The sequence below is a fragment of the Labeo rohita genome, unplaced genomic scaffold (genome assembly GCF_022985175.1).
Source record: "Labeo rohita strain BAU-BD-2019 unplaced genomic scaffold, IGBB_LRoh.1.0 scaffold_191, whole genome shotgun sequence".
NCBI classification, from domain to species: Eukaryota; Metazoa; Chordata; class Actinopteri; order Cypriniformes; family Cyprinidae; genus Labeo; species Labeo rohita.
The window spans coordinates 96474-110200 of NW_026128121.1; the positions used below are offsets into that span (position 1 = coordinate 96474).

Here is a 13727-nt window from a genome sequence, read left to right on the forward strand (position 1 = left end):
GTTACTTAGTTAGGCTATAGCTTTACTGGAGTTGGTTCAACCTCCGCCTATGGAGAGAGAAAAAAGTTTTCAAAAGCAATCCCCCCTCAGCTTTTTTCACAAATTACACCCTGGGTAAATCTGATAAAAGACAGACAAATTTATAAAATAAATTGTTTTATATATTTCAAAAATACAAATGTACCAACATTGTTGGGAAGGTTATTTTGGAAATGTAATGGGGTACAGATAACAAGTCACGCTATTTAAAATGTAATAAGTAGCATAACTATTTTAAGTGCTTTAAAAGTAATGCAACTGATTACATTTGATTACTTTTCTAAAATTCAGTTATCAAATAAGCATGTGTCCTGTTCTGTGTTCTAAACTCCTGAAACATTGATGTCTCATATTTTAGACCAGTCAATGCAATTTTGGAAATCAAATCTGTGTGTGGATCATTAACATTTTCCTGTAGGCCTTCTCTCTCTCTCTCTCTCTCTCTCTCTCTCACACACACACACACACACACACACACACACACACACACACACACACACAGCTTGACATAGGCTACATGCTCAGGGCAGGTTCTGCAATCCTACTGTATGTTCAGTATGTACATTGAGCACCGCTGTTAATTTGGCTGTTTGGGGTCAACTTTCTTTTTATTTTTGATACATGTATATTTTTTAAATATATAAAACATTTTTTTTTTATTTTGTATGAATTTGACTTTTATTAGATTTACCAGTTGTGATAATTTCTATTTTGTGCTGGTCAATCTTAACCAATAGATAAAATTGAATTTCTATCAAAAACTTGAGAGAATTGCGTGGCGCCAAGGGGCCAATGCTGCAAATATTTGAGAGGCTCCTCCCCTAATAGTAATCTCACACCAAACTTTTTCCAAAACTTGAGAGCCCTGCACTGGTCTTCCATATGGGCAAAACAGACATCAGTTCTCCAGGACCATATCTTCATTTGTCCTCCAAGAGAAAGTCCTATGAGTTTGAGACAGCATAAGGTTGAGTAAATAATGAGATTTTTAGTGAATGATTTCTTGAACAAACAATTGGCAAACTGACATTTTCTTAAAGAATGAGTCATTTGCTTCTCTACAAAGTCAGCCTTTGAACTACAAGGAAAAGGAAAACAATGTAAAGAATAGCTTCTCTAGTTAACTAATTACAGACATCCCACACACAAAACATTAAAATAAAGTTTAAAAACAAAATAAAAACCGACAGATTCTTTCCGCCCATCTGCTGCTATTTTTTGCAATCACTAGCAGCGCTTTGAATACGTTTACAGTAATCCTGCAAGAATTATGAATTTTGTTCATACACATGTATCTTTTGCTTAGATGAAGTTCGGAGCATGTTTCAGTTACATAAATTGTGTGATGGTAATAAATAAATAAAATGCAGTCGGAGTATATGCTAACGAGCTAACAATGCTAACAATGCTATAATATCTTACTTGCCCAGATAGCAAGCATACGTTGATTCAGGTCAGTGTCGGTCGTCAATCAAATTTCGATGTTGAATCAATGTTCATTATTTGGTCGGTACATCAGAACGTTATTACGCCGAAAATAAAATATCGATTCAACGTCGAAATGACGTTGGCTTATCAAGAGATACAGCCGACGCATTTGATCGAAATCATAACGTCGGATATAGGTTGAAACTTGGTCAGATGAATCGGAGATGTGGGCATGCACTTATTTAACTCTCACAGAGTGGAACAGGGCTTATATATAGAATAAAAATTTACCTATATCATTTATCTGAGTATTTATAAGATATTATATATGCAACATATTTTCTTAACCTGTTTTGCATCTATTTATTTAAATGTATAAATTAGTGATTAAAACAAGTTTTATAACAGCGGCATCCCTTTAATCTTGATCAACAACTAATGATAAACGAATTGAAGCAGATTCGGTCCGTTATCATTATGTCAGTAGCCTTCAGTTTTAACTGCATCTGTCTCGGATGTAGACTGGTGAAGATTTATTTTAAGAACCTATAGTCCTATAAATGTGTTCTGTTACTGGCCCATATCGATATGTTTGTGCGGAGTGTGGAATGCACTACATGACAGGGAGGCGCCCGCGTGATCGCTTGCGCTTTTTTTCCCTGATAATGAAACAACTTAACATAAGTCCCAAACTCATAATAAATAATTAAAATGTCTCATTTTTTGCCGACACATTCATAATCATTAGGAGACTTTTGCACGTGCCCTTTTAAATACACGTAGACGTCTCTGCTAAAGTTTGTAGCATTTTATTCGCGTTTCCATAGACGAAGGATGAATTCCGCTTTCAAAACTGTCAAGTCGGTAACATAGAGATGTCACGTCCGTACAATTGATTTTTCCTCTGAAACACAAAAACGAAAATTGAAATAAAAAAAGATATTTTATGAATAGATAATCTTTCTACATCCGGCAGACATTGTTGCTTATGACATGTGCATTGTAAATTGCAGAAAGTCTACAAAGTATATTGTCTCCCCAAAAACTCGGTCTTTTTTTCATGTCCATCTAAAGTATAAAACACTTTTACTGATTCAATTACTGGCATAAAGTTGGCTTGACGTTGGACGTTGGATATTCGCAAATTTAGGGACCGTCTCTAAAGTTACATACGACATTAGTATACACTTTTCTAACTTCACTAGCATTTATGGCGAATGATTTACAGTCACACAACCAACTGTAAAGTGTTCATGTAGGTGAATCTTATTGCTTATTGCTTATTGGCAATCTTATGCTTGTTTCTCACATACTTAATACTAGATAAATTAGCCTGTATATGTAATAATTTATTAAACACACATCAAATTCAGTCATAATTTATTTATTATTTACACAAAATACACAAATACATGTTTAGAGCACATCTTCTATACAAGACTAACATAGAAAATGCATTGACAATACACAATAATCAAATACAAATAAATTAAATGACAGAAAGTAAACACACAAAGAAAGTAAATTATAGGCCAATAAAAAGTGTCAAGTTACAAATTAAATGCTATATTCACTTCAGAATAGAAATGTCATGTTATTTTGTACGAAATGTATTTGACTTCTTTTCAGTGGGGCACAAAAGGAGATGTAAGGCAGAACATGCGTTCACACCGCCGCCGGCGAGAGCGTCAAAGTGGCCGGAAGTCATTCATTTTCAATGTGAGCCGGCGGCGAGCTCCGGCGAGAAGCGGCGCGGCGCGTTTTGGACGGTGTGGGCGTCGGGAAGAGTTGAAGTCAGGTCAACTTTATGGTAATGAGCTATGACACAGTTCGGCGGCAACCAATCGGAATGTAGAAGTTCACCCCTTGAGAGGATTGCATATGCTAACTTTAGTGCCAGAGCATGCAAAACAGTGTCGCTGCTGAAAAATATTTCTGACATATCTATACATGTTGGATTAAACGAAAAATAGGTGTTGTAGAGAGCTGCGGCGAAAATTTTGACATCTGATGGAGACGAGGTGTATGTCACATATTTTAAAATAAAAGCAGTCACCTCTGCCTATTTTTTTCTGCAAGTAAAAACAAAAGTGTTCTATACCTGATCTCCCCTGTGGTATTAATAGAGAGAAAAAATAATGATAAATGTCATTAGGCTTAAATATATACAGACAGTGGCTGTATAGTTATTTGGTTTATTTTGTTAGCAAACATGTGGTGCAGTGGAGGGTACGCAGATACGGCATATATCCATTTTATCAGTCGGCTGTGCGTATACCTTTGAAATCCCGTCTGATGCGCATCATTCAGTAAGCTAGTGTCCTGCATTAGCCAAAATCATGACAGTCCAGCACATCCAGACATTTGTGAATAAATCCAAATATTCGCTAAAAACACCCAGTAAAGACGCCGGTGTTGAGCCTGATGCGCCCGCGCCCGCTCAGTCCTCCTCCACCCCAGATGCTGCCTGTTCATGTCAGGGATTGCGGAGAGTCGCGTCCAGATGTCAGTAAATTAAAAGCTTGCGTATATACATGTGTATAACTAATGCGTATACACTTCACTTCACTTCCGCTACACCACTGCATGTAACTACAATTAAATTCAATTTCTTACTTTCACTTTTTAAAAAAATCTTGTGGTCAGTTTGCACAAGATCAAAATGCTTGTTTGCTTTGCGGCCGCTTTAAATACAAGACCAATGCTGCGTCCGAAATCGCATACTTCCCTACTATATAGTACGCGAAAAACAGTATGCGAGGCGAGTAGTATGTCCGAATTCATAGTATTCGAAATTCAGTAGGCGAGAAGTACCCGGATGACCTACTGCTTCCGCCCGAATTCTGTAGTACGCATATCATGGACACTTTCCTATCCCATGAGGCTCCGGGAGAGGAGGCGTCATATTAGAAAAGTGGAGACGCGGCTCATTTCAAGTTTAAGTACCTCAGGAAAAAACGTTGTTTATTGTGATTAAATGACACTTGTTCAACACAATCTAAATAAACGGATGACTTATTGAAAGTTTAAACATTGTAAATCGAAACGTTATTTGATAAATAATCTAGAAGCTGTCTACGAAGGCGTGATCTTGCGAGCAGCTGACCGATGCCTTCTCTGAGCTGTCTGTCCAATCAACGTTAAAACGCCGATCATTGCCGGTGCCGGTGTTCGTGCAGTGGAGCAGTCTCTTTAAATTTTCGCGCTGTTGTGACGACGCATGACACGTGACAACATCAATATGGCGGATGTAGTATGTCCGAATTCCATTCATACTACCCACATTCATACTATATAGAACGTACTTTTTAACGGTCGGGTAGTACGTTCATATTTAAATGTAATACCTACTTAAGCAGTATGCGATTTCGGACGCACCACAAGCGTTCGATCGTCAGAGCGTCAACGAATCTTTCTACAGCTTTGCTGGCAGGGCGGCCAGAGCGAATTTTGACGCTCTCGCCGGCGGCGGTGTGAACGCACAAGAGACTGACAGCCTCAGTCACCATTCATTGTCATTGCTGCTTTTCTATAAAATTACAGAGACTATGCCACTCTCTCCTTTTGTGTTCCACAAAAAAAAAAAAAAAAAAAAAAAAAAACATACGGCTGAAAAGATTATTTATAAAGAACTCTTACCCTTGAAAACATAAGACAGAGGTACATAGCAGATCAGTCAGTTTTCCTTTACAATTAAAACTTAAGTTCCTTATGATATCAGGAGTGACAACTAACTAATCAGGTCAGGTTTAAAAAAGATTTTGATGTAACCCACCATTTTAATATCAATCATAGACAAAGTTAATTTCTGTACCATTTTCACTCCCTAAAAGTTCTACATATTTTTCTTTTAGACGTATAATCATACGTTTTGATAAGTTTGCATCCCTAAATTTTCAGTTGTTTATGCCCCTTTGTTATATTTGTATGTGGTATTTTTGTAGCCAAACTGAACACCTGTGACAGTGGAATTTGTATTTGTAGAGAATATATCAGTGAAGTCATCGAAAAAATGTTTTAGGTGTTACGAACTTTTATTTTGTTTCTTTCACAAACACAACAAAACCTTCTCTAAATGCAGGTGCAAAAATCCTGTTCCACAAATCACAAATTAAGAAATTCACAGGCCCAGTTATACCAGATTTATGCAGGGCTATATTTAATTTTTCCAGAATATTCTGTTACATTAATCTCGTCATATAATTTAATTATTTTTCCTGAAATGTGTGTTTATTAGAACTATACATATTTACAGACTTTATTAGAATTTAACAAAGTCTAGCATTTACCCAATGTATTCTGTTCTATTCTGTTTGATTCAAATTATTAAAATAAATAAAAACTTGCTGTGTGTACTGTGCTAGTAGTATTGGGTCAAAGGCTGCATGATGTGTTTATCACTGGATAGAGTGCAAGTGTGTGAGTGGGATGTCACATACTGATTTGTCATGTGAGATATCAGTTCTCATTTACGGTCTTGGTCAGAATTTTTAGCACCCTTAGTAAATATGAGCAAAGAAGCCTGTAAAAATAAATCTGTATAGTTTAAAATGTCACGAATCTGCCTTGAAGATGTGTGTCTATATTTTTTAAATGCAAAGCAAGGAGGATCTTTTATCAAAAAGGATGAACAATGCAGTTTTATTTTCACAGGCTTCATATTTTCCAAGGGTGCAAATAATTCTGACTACGACTGTATATGCAAATGTGCAAAATTTGTTCATGACTTGAGATTTTTTTATTCAACTGTGAGTGTTTTGCCCCTCATTCACTGCAGCAACTCTAGCATAACTGTGAGTATATACATTTTGTAATTTGTGAATTGCAGAATAGGATTTGTGCACCTGAGAATTTCAAATGGTATAACTGTTATTTTGTAATAGAGAGAGTACAAAAAGTGCAAAAGTGCAACTCCTAAAAAAGTATTCTCTGTTGCTTCAAATTTACTGATACACATGTGTGATTATTCTTTATAACTACAAATTCCACTGTCACAGGTGCTCAGTTTTACTATAATAATACCTTCATAGAATATGGTAGTAGTCAGCCATCCATGCAAAAGCAGAGAGATTGGTGTGGTTTACTGTAGGTACATCTGTCCAGGCCAGCATCTGGTGTTCTGATGTCTTCTACTGGGATCCCAATAAAACCTGCAATAAAAATAGTACAGTTCAAAATCCATCATACATATCCAATATAACACGACTGCCCATTCCTGTGCCTGGAGATCCACCTACTTGCAGAATTCTGATCTAACCCTGATTCAACACACCCGTCTGTAATTGTCAACTGCTCCTGAGGAGCTGAAGTTTGCAGGAAGGTAGATCTCCAAGAACAGGACTGGGCAGCCTGCATTATAGAGTATCACATCTGGTATCTGTTATTACAAAGTATCAATCTATGTTTAATTTTACTTTAGCTAAATAGAAAATATTTTTGGCATAATACTGGTATATTGTGATAAGTCCAGTGACCTTGTTATGTTTTCTTTTTCATGTGTTTTTCATTCAAGACTAATGATGCAAAATATAACCCCCCCCATGCATTTACAAACCTGATATGGATATATGCAAGGGTGGAAAACTTGAATCCATATTTGTTACATAGGAAAGCCTTTCACTGATGTGCTGTGAAGTAGATTTTTTGCCAAGTTTCTCCCTAAAAGTAAATCAATAACACAGTAACTATTTTCATAGTGGGTCATTTAATAAAGTCACTATATTACTTTTTAAAAGATCTCATTAATAATTTTGCTTAATAATATTAGCATTGCTAATAGGCTGGAGCTTATGAAAAGGGCATGTAACAGTTTTTTAGGTTCATTTACAGTCATTTACATCTGCATCATAAATAAAAAAAACATACTCCATCCCAAAGTGCTCTTTAGTAAACGTGGTAAAAGATGTCCAAACTGAAAAATAATTTAATAGTAGTACTATATAAAAATTACAAATATGCAAAACATTGTTCATTTACATCTATTACCAACACTAACAATACAAAGCTGGTTGAAAATCTGCAAACTTACCTTTTAGGGCAATGATTACAATATAAGGATAATATTTGGCAGCTTTGTATAGTTGCCATCATCTGAAATCTTTGTAAGTGCTGGCATCTCCTGAAGTCTTCACAAGTGAGGCTGGATCCAAACTGGAACTGGCATAATCTCTAGTAACCTTGGGATAGGCATCCCAAAATAAAAACAGGAAAGCAAACGGAGAAATATTAGCATAGCTGCTGTTCATATTATTTCAGACAAAAGATGATTTATTTCATAACATATAACTGAAGTGCAAGGTTACAAGATGTTTTCTGTGTGAATATATGTTGAAATGTAATTGATTCCTGTGATCAAAGCTGTATTTTCAGCATTACTCCAGTCTTCAGTGTCACATGATGCTTCAGAAATCAATCTTATATGCTGATTTTTGTCCCGATGCACAAAAATGTATTAAATTGATCAAAAGTGAGTGTAAAGACTACTACTATTTCTGTTTCAAATAAAAGCTGTTCTTTTGAAATTTCTATTCATCAAAGCATCCTAAAAAAAAATAGCAGCACAACTGTTTTCAACATTGATAATAATCAGAAATATTTCTTGAGCAGCAAATCAGCATATTAGAATAATTTCTGAATGATCACATGGCACTGAAGACTGGAATAATGATGCTGAAAATTCAGCTTTGATCACAGGAGTAAATTACATTTTACAATATATTCACAAAGAAAACAGTTCTTTAAAATTAAGAAAAAGAAAAAAAAAATCATCAAGGCAAAATTAGTCCATTTACTGTAACTACTGTGTTTCCCCACGGACCATTATTACTGACGCTGGACATATTTAGGACCGTAAATTAATAGTGGTTAGTTATGATGTCCCTAAGTTAGCCATATTTTGTGAAAGACTATGTGCCATTTATGTTGATTGTCTTATTCTCTCTGTGACACACAGAAAGTTAGTGAATATCAAATGAAGAGTGCCTCAGCATGATTACAAATGAGATACTGATTTTATGCAACAGTTCACCAATAAACAAGAAGTTAATATTAAGAGACTTACATTTTAGACAGCATATTACCTGTTTTTGCTCTATTTTGCCAACAAATAACCATTCCAAACACAGCCACAGCACTGTTTTATGTCTTTGAGCAACATGACGGTGTTTGCTTGTTAAATGAATCACTTGTTAAATTATTCAGTTCAATCGCAATGACACACTTACTTAACAGTGACTTTCTGCCACCTACTGGTGAATTTTATTTGATATATATGTATATATAATTATTGATATATTTGAATTCGCATTTTGAATGTAATTTGACATATAAATGCATTAAATGGGTTTAGTTTTCATGGTTATTAGTGTATGCAATTTCAGAAATAAAAATGTTCATTTTTCTAAAAAGGAAACAAATTAGTCGTTTATTTTAAGAGACCTATCCTATTTTCTATTGTATATTTAGTATTGCTTTTTAATAAAGAAAATGACTTCTTATCTGATTACTCGATTAATCAATGGAATAATCCGTAGAATACTTGATTACTAAAATACGATTACTAGCTACAGCCCTAGTTAAAACGGTAATAACATTTTAAAATATTACTGTTTTTTTTTATCTGCATTTTTAAACAAAATCAGTCTTGGTAAGCATTAGACACTTATTTTGAAAAACATAAAATATCTTACTGAATTTTGAACAGTAGAGTATTTTTGAGGTTAACTTAACAGCCATATGGTTTACTGTGCCTTGGAGATGTTGTCCGACAGGAGGTTCACTCCAGCTCTGTGGTGCAGGCCATCATTATGGAAGAATCTAGGAAAATAAGAAGCAATTTGTCACAGAGCCAACAATATTTTGTATACAATGCCAGGTTTATTACAAGAAACCATGCTAGAGCACAGGTGAAATGTAGAAAAGAGAAAGAAGAATATACAAATATACAGAGCATAATTTCTTAGCAGAATTTGCTTCTAGGTTTACTTATTTATTTAATATTGTTTATACTTCTTACTTCTGGATGTCAAAGCCCTACAATTTAAAAAGCTTTCCTAGTTCATCTGTATCCCTTACTTCTCCGTCTGTGGAGTCCTTCAGGATTTTTTTTTTTTTTTATTTGCTCCTGATATTACATAAGAGTTTTTATCAACATTTGTTTACCATGAGTGATCAAAATGCGTTTGAACTGGATTCAGTTACGTCAGTGACGTCACCGATGAACGGTACCGTGTATATATGTTTAGATTATTTGAGCCTATTTCTAATCACCCATTGAAAAATTACCAGCAAAACTATTACAGACGAGTCAAAACTTCTTGTCTACACATATAGATATGATTAAAATACAAAACTTGCATGAAAAGTTAGCCTACCTCCTCTGAAACCGGTTAAGACGCTAAAGGACTTGTTCGAAGACACTACACCATCTCAAATTAACTGCCAAATACAAGCAAGAAATGTGTCAGGAACAGCTATATGTAAATGTGTGCGATTTTAGGGACTAAACTTACCGAAAGCAGTGAAAACAACAGCGAGAGGCCGTGTTTTGTGCTTGTCAGTAATTGAGTTTCCATGACAACTCCCTCCGCTCCAGTGTTTGAATGTCTCAATATTCAACGCGCACGCATTAAAACACCTCACGCAGACCTTACAAAAAAATACGCACATAAAGTTTGTATCAGGAACAGCTGTATGTAATGTTTATGCGATTTTAGGGACTAAACTCCACCGAAAGCAGTGAAAACAGTAGCGAGAGACGCAGTTTCCCGCTTGTCAGTCGTTGTGTTGCCGCCCCGTTTCCATGGCAACTCTCTCCACTCCAGTGTTTGAATGCGTCACTAATGTTCAGCGCGCACGCACACGTCAAAGTCACGCCGAATTTACATAAATAAACAAACTTCGAACTGTAAATAAGTAAATAATTTAAATCTTAATTAAATTGTTATTAAATTATAAATTTAAGTTGATTTTTTTTAGTTCTATGGCCCAAGGTTACTGTTCCATGATTAAAACATGTTATCCTTTCATCAAATTATGCTTTGTTGGCTCTGTATCAGTGGCGGCTACTGGTCTGTCAAATAGGGGGAAGCTCATTTTCGGCCTACATCATAAAATTGTCTGTTTATTTAAAAGTAGATTCTGCCCTACGTTCCTTTCCAAGAAAATGGTCTGTGACCCTGTCGTACCAACTAGGCGTCTTTTCCAGTGACTTGACCAGTGTCCTCTCAATGGCCAGCAGAGCTAGGCTGCTTAAACGGCCTTGGCCCATTGTGTTTCGGGTGTAGGACTTGAGCCGCTTTAAACAGGAGAAGCTCCTTTCTACACCTGCAGATGTAGCTCCAATTGTTGCCACTAATGAGAACAGTTTGTAAAGCTGAGGCATTGCACTGTCCAACTCCATGTCTTTAAGGAACACTAAGTAATCAATGAATGAATGAACGATCTAAAAAAATATTAAACTCTGTAAAAGTGAAACAATGTGGTGTATAATTGTGTGAAATGTATGATGAAAATCAAGCAATTTCGCCAAGCAAATATAAAGAAATAGGTTGCAGCAGTTTTTATTTCGACTGAACTTGAGAAATCCGCGATGGGACTGAGCGCGAATAGCTTCAGCGATTCCTTATAGTACAAAATCGCTGTCAGTCAAAAGGAGATGCAATCTTTCGACAGACCCTCCAATCATCACGCAGAAGCTCGGAGTCCAGGCCAGCCCACTCCTCATTTGCTCCTCATTCACCCCCAGAGACGCCGAGCGTCCGTGGGCGGGACATAATCGCAGCGTTTATCCAATGACCGTCTAGTTTCAAAGCACTGAAAAAAAAACGTTCAAAGCAGCCGCATTGAAGTCAATGGACGCTGGGCTTCAACGGGGAAATGCACTGTGACGCTACGGGAATGTATGAGAAGAAAATCAAGTCAGCCGACCTGCTATATCTAACTGATTCTGAACGAGCTCGTCTTTGAGATGAACGTTTTCTAACGCATTTTTAGTCAATAAAATGTTAATACAATAGTACATAATTTGACCATTAATTTTGTGACATTATAGGGGAAGCTGAGCTTCCCTTGCAGTCTTAAAGAAATCGCCACTGCTCTGTATAATGTTAATATTTAGAAGTGTACGCGGTAAGATAAAACCAAAAGTGTGGTTGCAAATAACAGCAGCAGATAATAGCCGGTTTGAACCTCACGCTAAAATTGTAACCACAAAAGAAAAAACAAAAACATCATTTCACAAAACGTCATATTTTTACTCAGATAAAGTTTAAGATGTGCGGGTTAGAGAGAGAAAAAAAAGTTTCTTACCAGTTGTGTGTTATATGATGCCAGTCTGTAGGAAGGGCTGACACTCCTGTGGTAACTTGCTGATTAAAACACGGTCACGAATCCAATTTAAATCCCAAAAGCTTAATTGGATGTTGAAACATTAATTTTTAAAAGTAGTAAGTACTTTAGAAATAAAACAATAAAAGGCAGAGCTGCAAAATGACCTCGTGCAGATAAACCAAAATGTCTTCCTTTCCCTGCACATGTACAATGGAAAATATGGTTTATGCTGTTAAACAACAGTGTCATACTGTTGCTGATCAACATATCCCACAATGCATCGCAAAATACAGTAACTTACTGTTATTATATGAAAACAGCATTTTACTGTTAAATTTCCTTGTAAATTTACAGGAATTTTTTACAGTGTACCCTGAAAGTGCAAGTGTTTTAAACAAGTGTGTGCATGTCTACTGTAAACAGGTCACATACACACTGGCATAGGTGTAGCATAAGCCGTTTGCGTTCAGGGGATGCAGAGGAGACGAATTGTTGAATAAAGTCGTTACTTTTGTTTTCTTTGCGTACAAAAAGTTTTCTCGTAGCTTCGTAAAATTACAATTGAACCCCTGATGTTACATGGATTATTTTACCAATCTCCTTGCTACGTTTCTGGAGGTTAATAGTGTTAATTATATTGCTGTCTATGAGAAGGTCAGAGAGCTGTCAAAATGCATCAAAAATATCTTAATTTTGTCAGCACTGGTAGCTTCGTGGGCAATGTGCTGATATACAGTGCCGTTGCGCTCCGGGACCTAATGGACTTCATTGGTGCCCCGATTTTGAACTCCCAAAATGTAGTTTAAATGCAGCTTCAAAGGGCTCTAATCATCCCAGCCGAGAAGAAAGGTCTTAGTAAGTAAGTCAAACACTGTTTAGAAACAAAAAGGTACGATGTTGGACGATTCTGAAGTTGTAAGAGAAAATAAAATGGAGTTTTTCGCCATACTCCACATTTTTGAGCCGGAGTACACAGACGATCAACTTAGACGTGATTCGTAGTGACGTGGACGCGCATCCCAGATCTTTTTAAGCTTTTGTGCTTAAAAAAGTATACAATTTTTTATTTTTCGAAATAAAAATAAAAACACTTAGCCTCTCGCTAATTAGCACACAAAATACCACTGGTATACTACTACTGCCGCAGCGCCGGAAGTTGTACCCACGTTTTTTTCTACAGTAGCGCCCCTCGGAAACAGGTGGATACAGCAAAGTCCCCACCTGTTTCGAGGGGCGCTACTGTAAAAAGGAACGTGGCTACAACTTCCGGTAAGGCGGTATACCAGTGCCATTTTGTGTGCTAATTAGCGAGAGGCTAAGTGTTTTTCGGATCATTGTTTACTTTTTAAAGTTGCGAACTTTTATGAGAGCTGTCGTTACAGTGCTCAGGGGCAACATGTGTTGTTACTTGTTTTGCAGGAAAATTATTTTTTTGCAGAAGGAATGGTCACACGTGGCTGCTTTCTTGCAGAAATGATGAGGGGGAAATTGAACATTTTAAGGACAAATGTCTTGAAATAAATAATCAAAAAAGACTGATATTACTTGCATCTGACACAGCATTAATTCTTTAGGCCAATCTTGTTTGAATGTCCTGAGGATAGCTATACCCACTGAGCAAAAGTACGTCCAAACGACGTCATTTCAACGTCTTTGTCGGACGTTGAAATGACGTCCCCTGAAGAGCCAGAATGAAAGTTTTTACAACGTCTTTTCATGACGTCTTCTGGACGTCCAATAGTGACGTTCACAGGACGTCTCTAGAAGGTTAAAATTTAGTTCAGATCTGGTCATTATGGACGTATTTTCAACGTCTTAGAAGGTCAACTGCAGTCTCATTTAGATGTCATTTATACTGTTTCTGGACATAATATATACACTCTTAGGCTGCATTCAAGTAAAAATCATGTTTATTTTATTATATTTTTTTT

General features: G+C 36.4%; 1 long non-coding RNA gene across 1 annotated transcript; it reads right to left on the reverse strand.

The window, feature by feature from the left end:
* Nucleotides 1–6234: 6234 nt before the first annotated feature.
* LOC127159103 (uncharacterized) lies at nt 6235–7809 on the reverse strand. Its single transcript, XR_007826352.1, has 3 exons — nt 7496–7809; nt 7022–7125; nt 6235–6617 (listed from the first exon to the last, which is right to left on the reverse strand). It is a non-coding gene; the product is annotated as an uncharacterized LOC127159103 (long non-coding RNA).
* Nucleotides 7810–13727: the final 5918 nt, after the last annotated feature.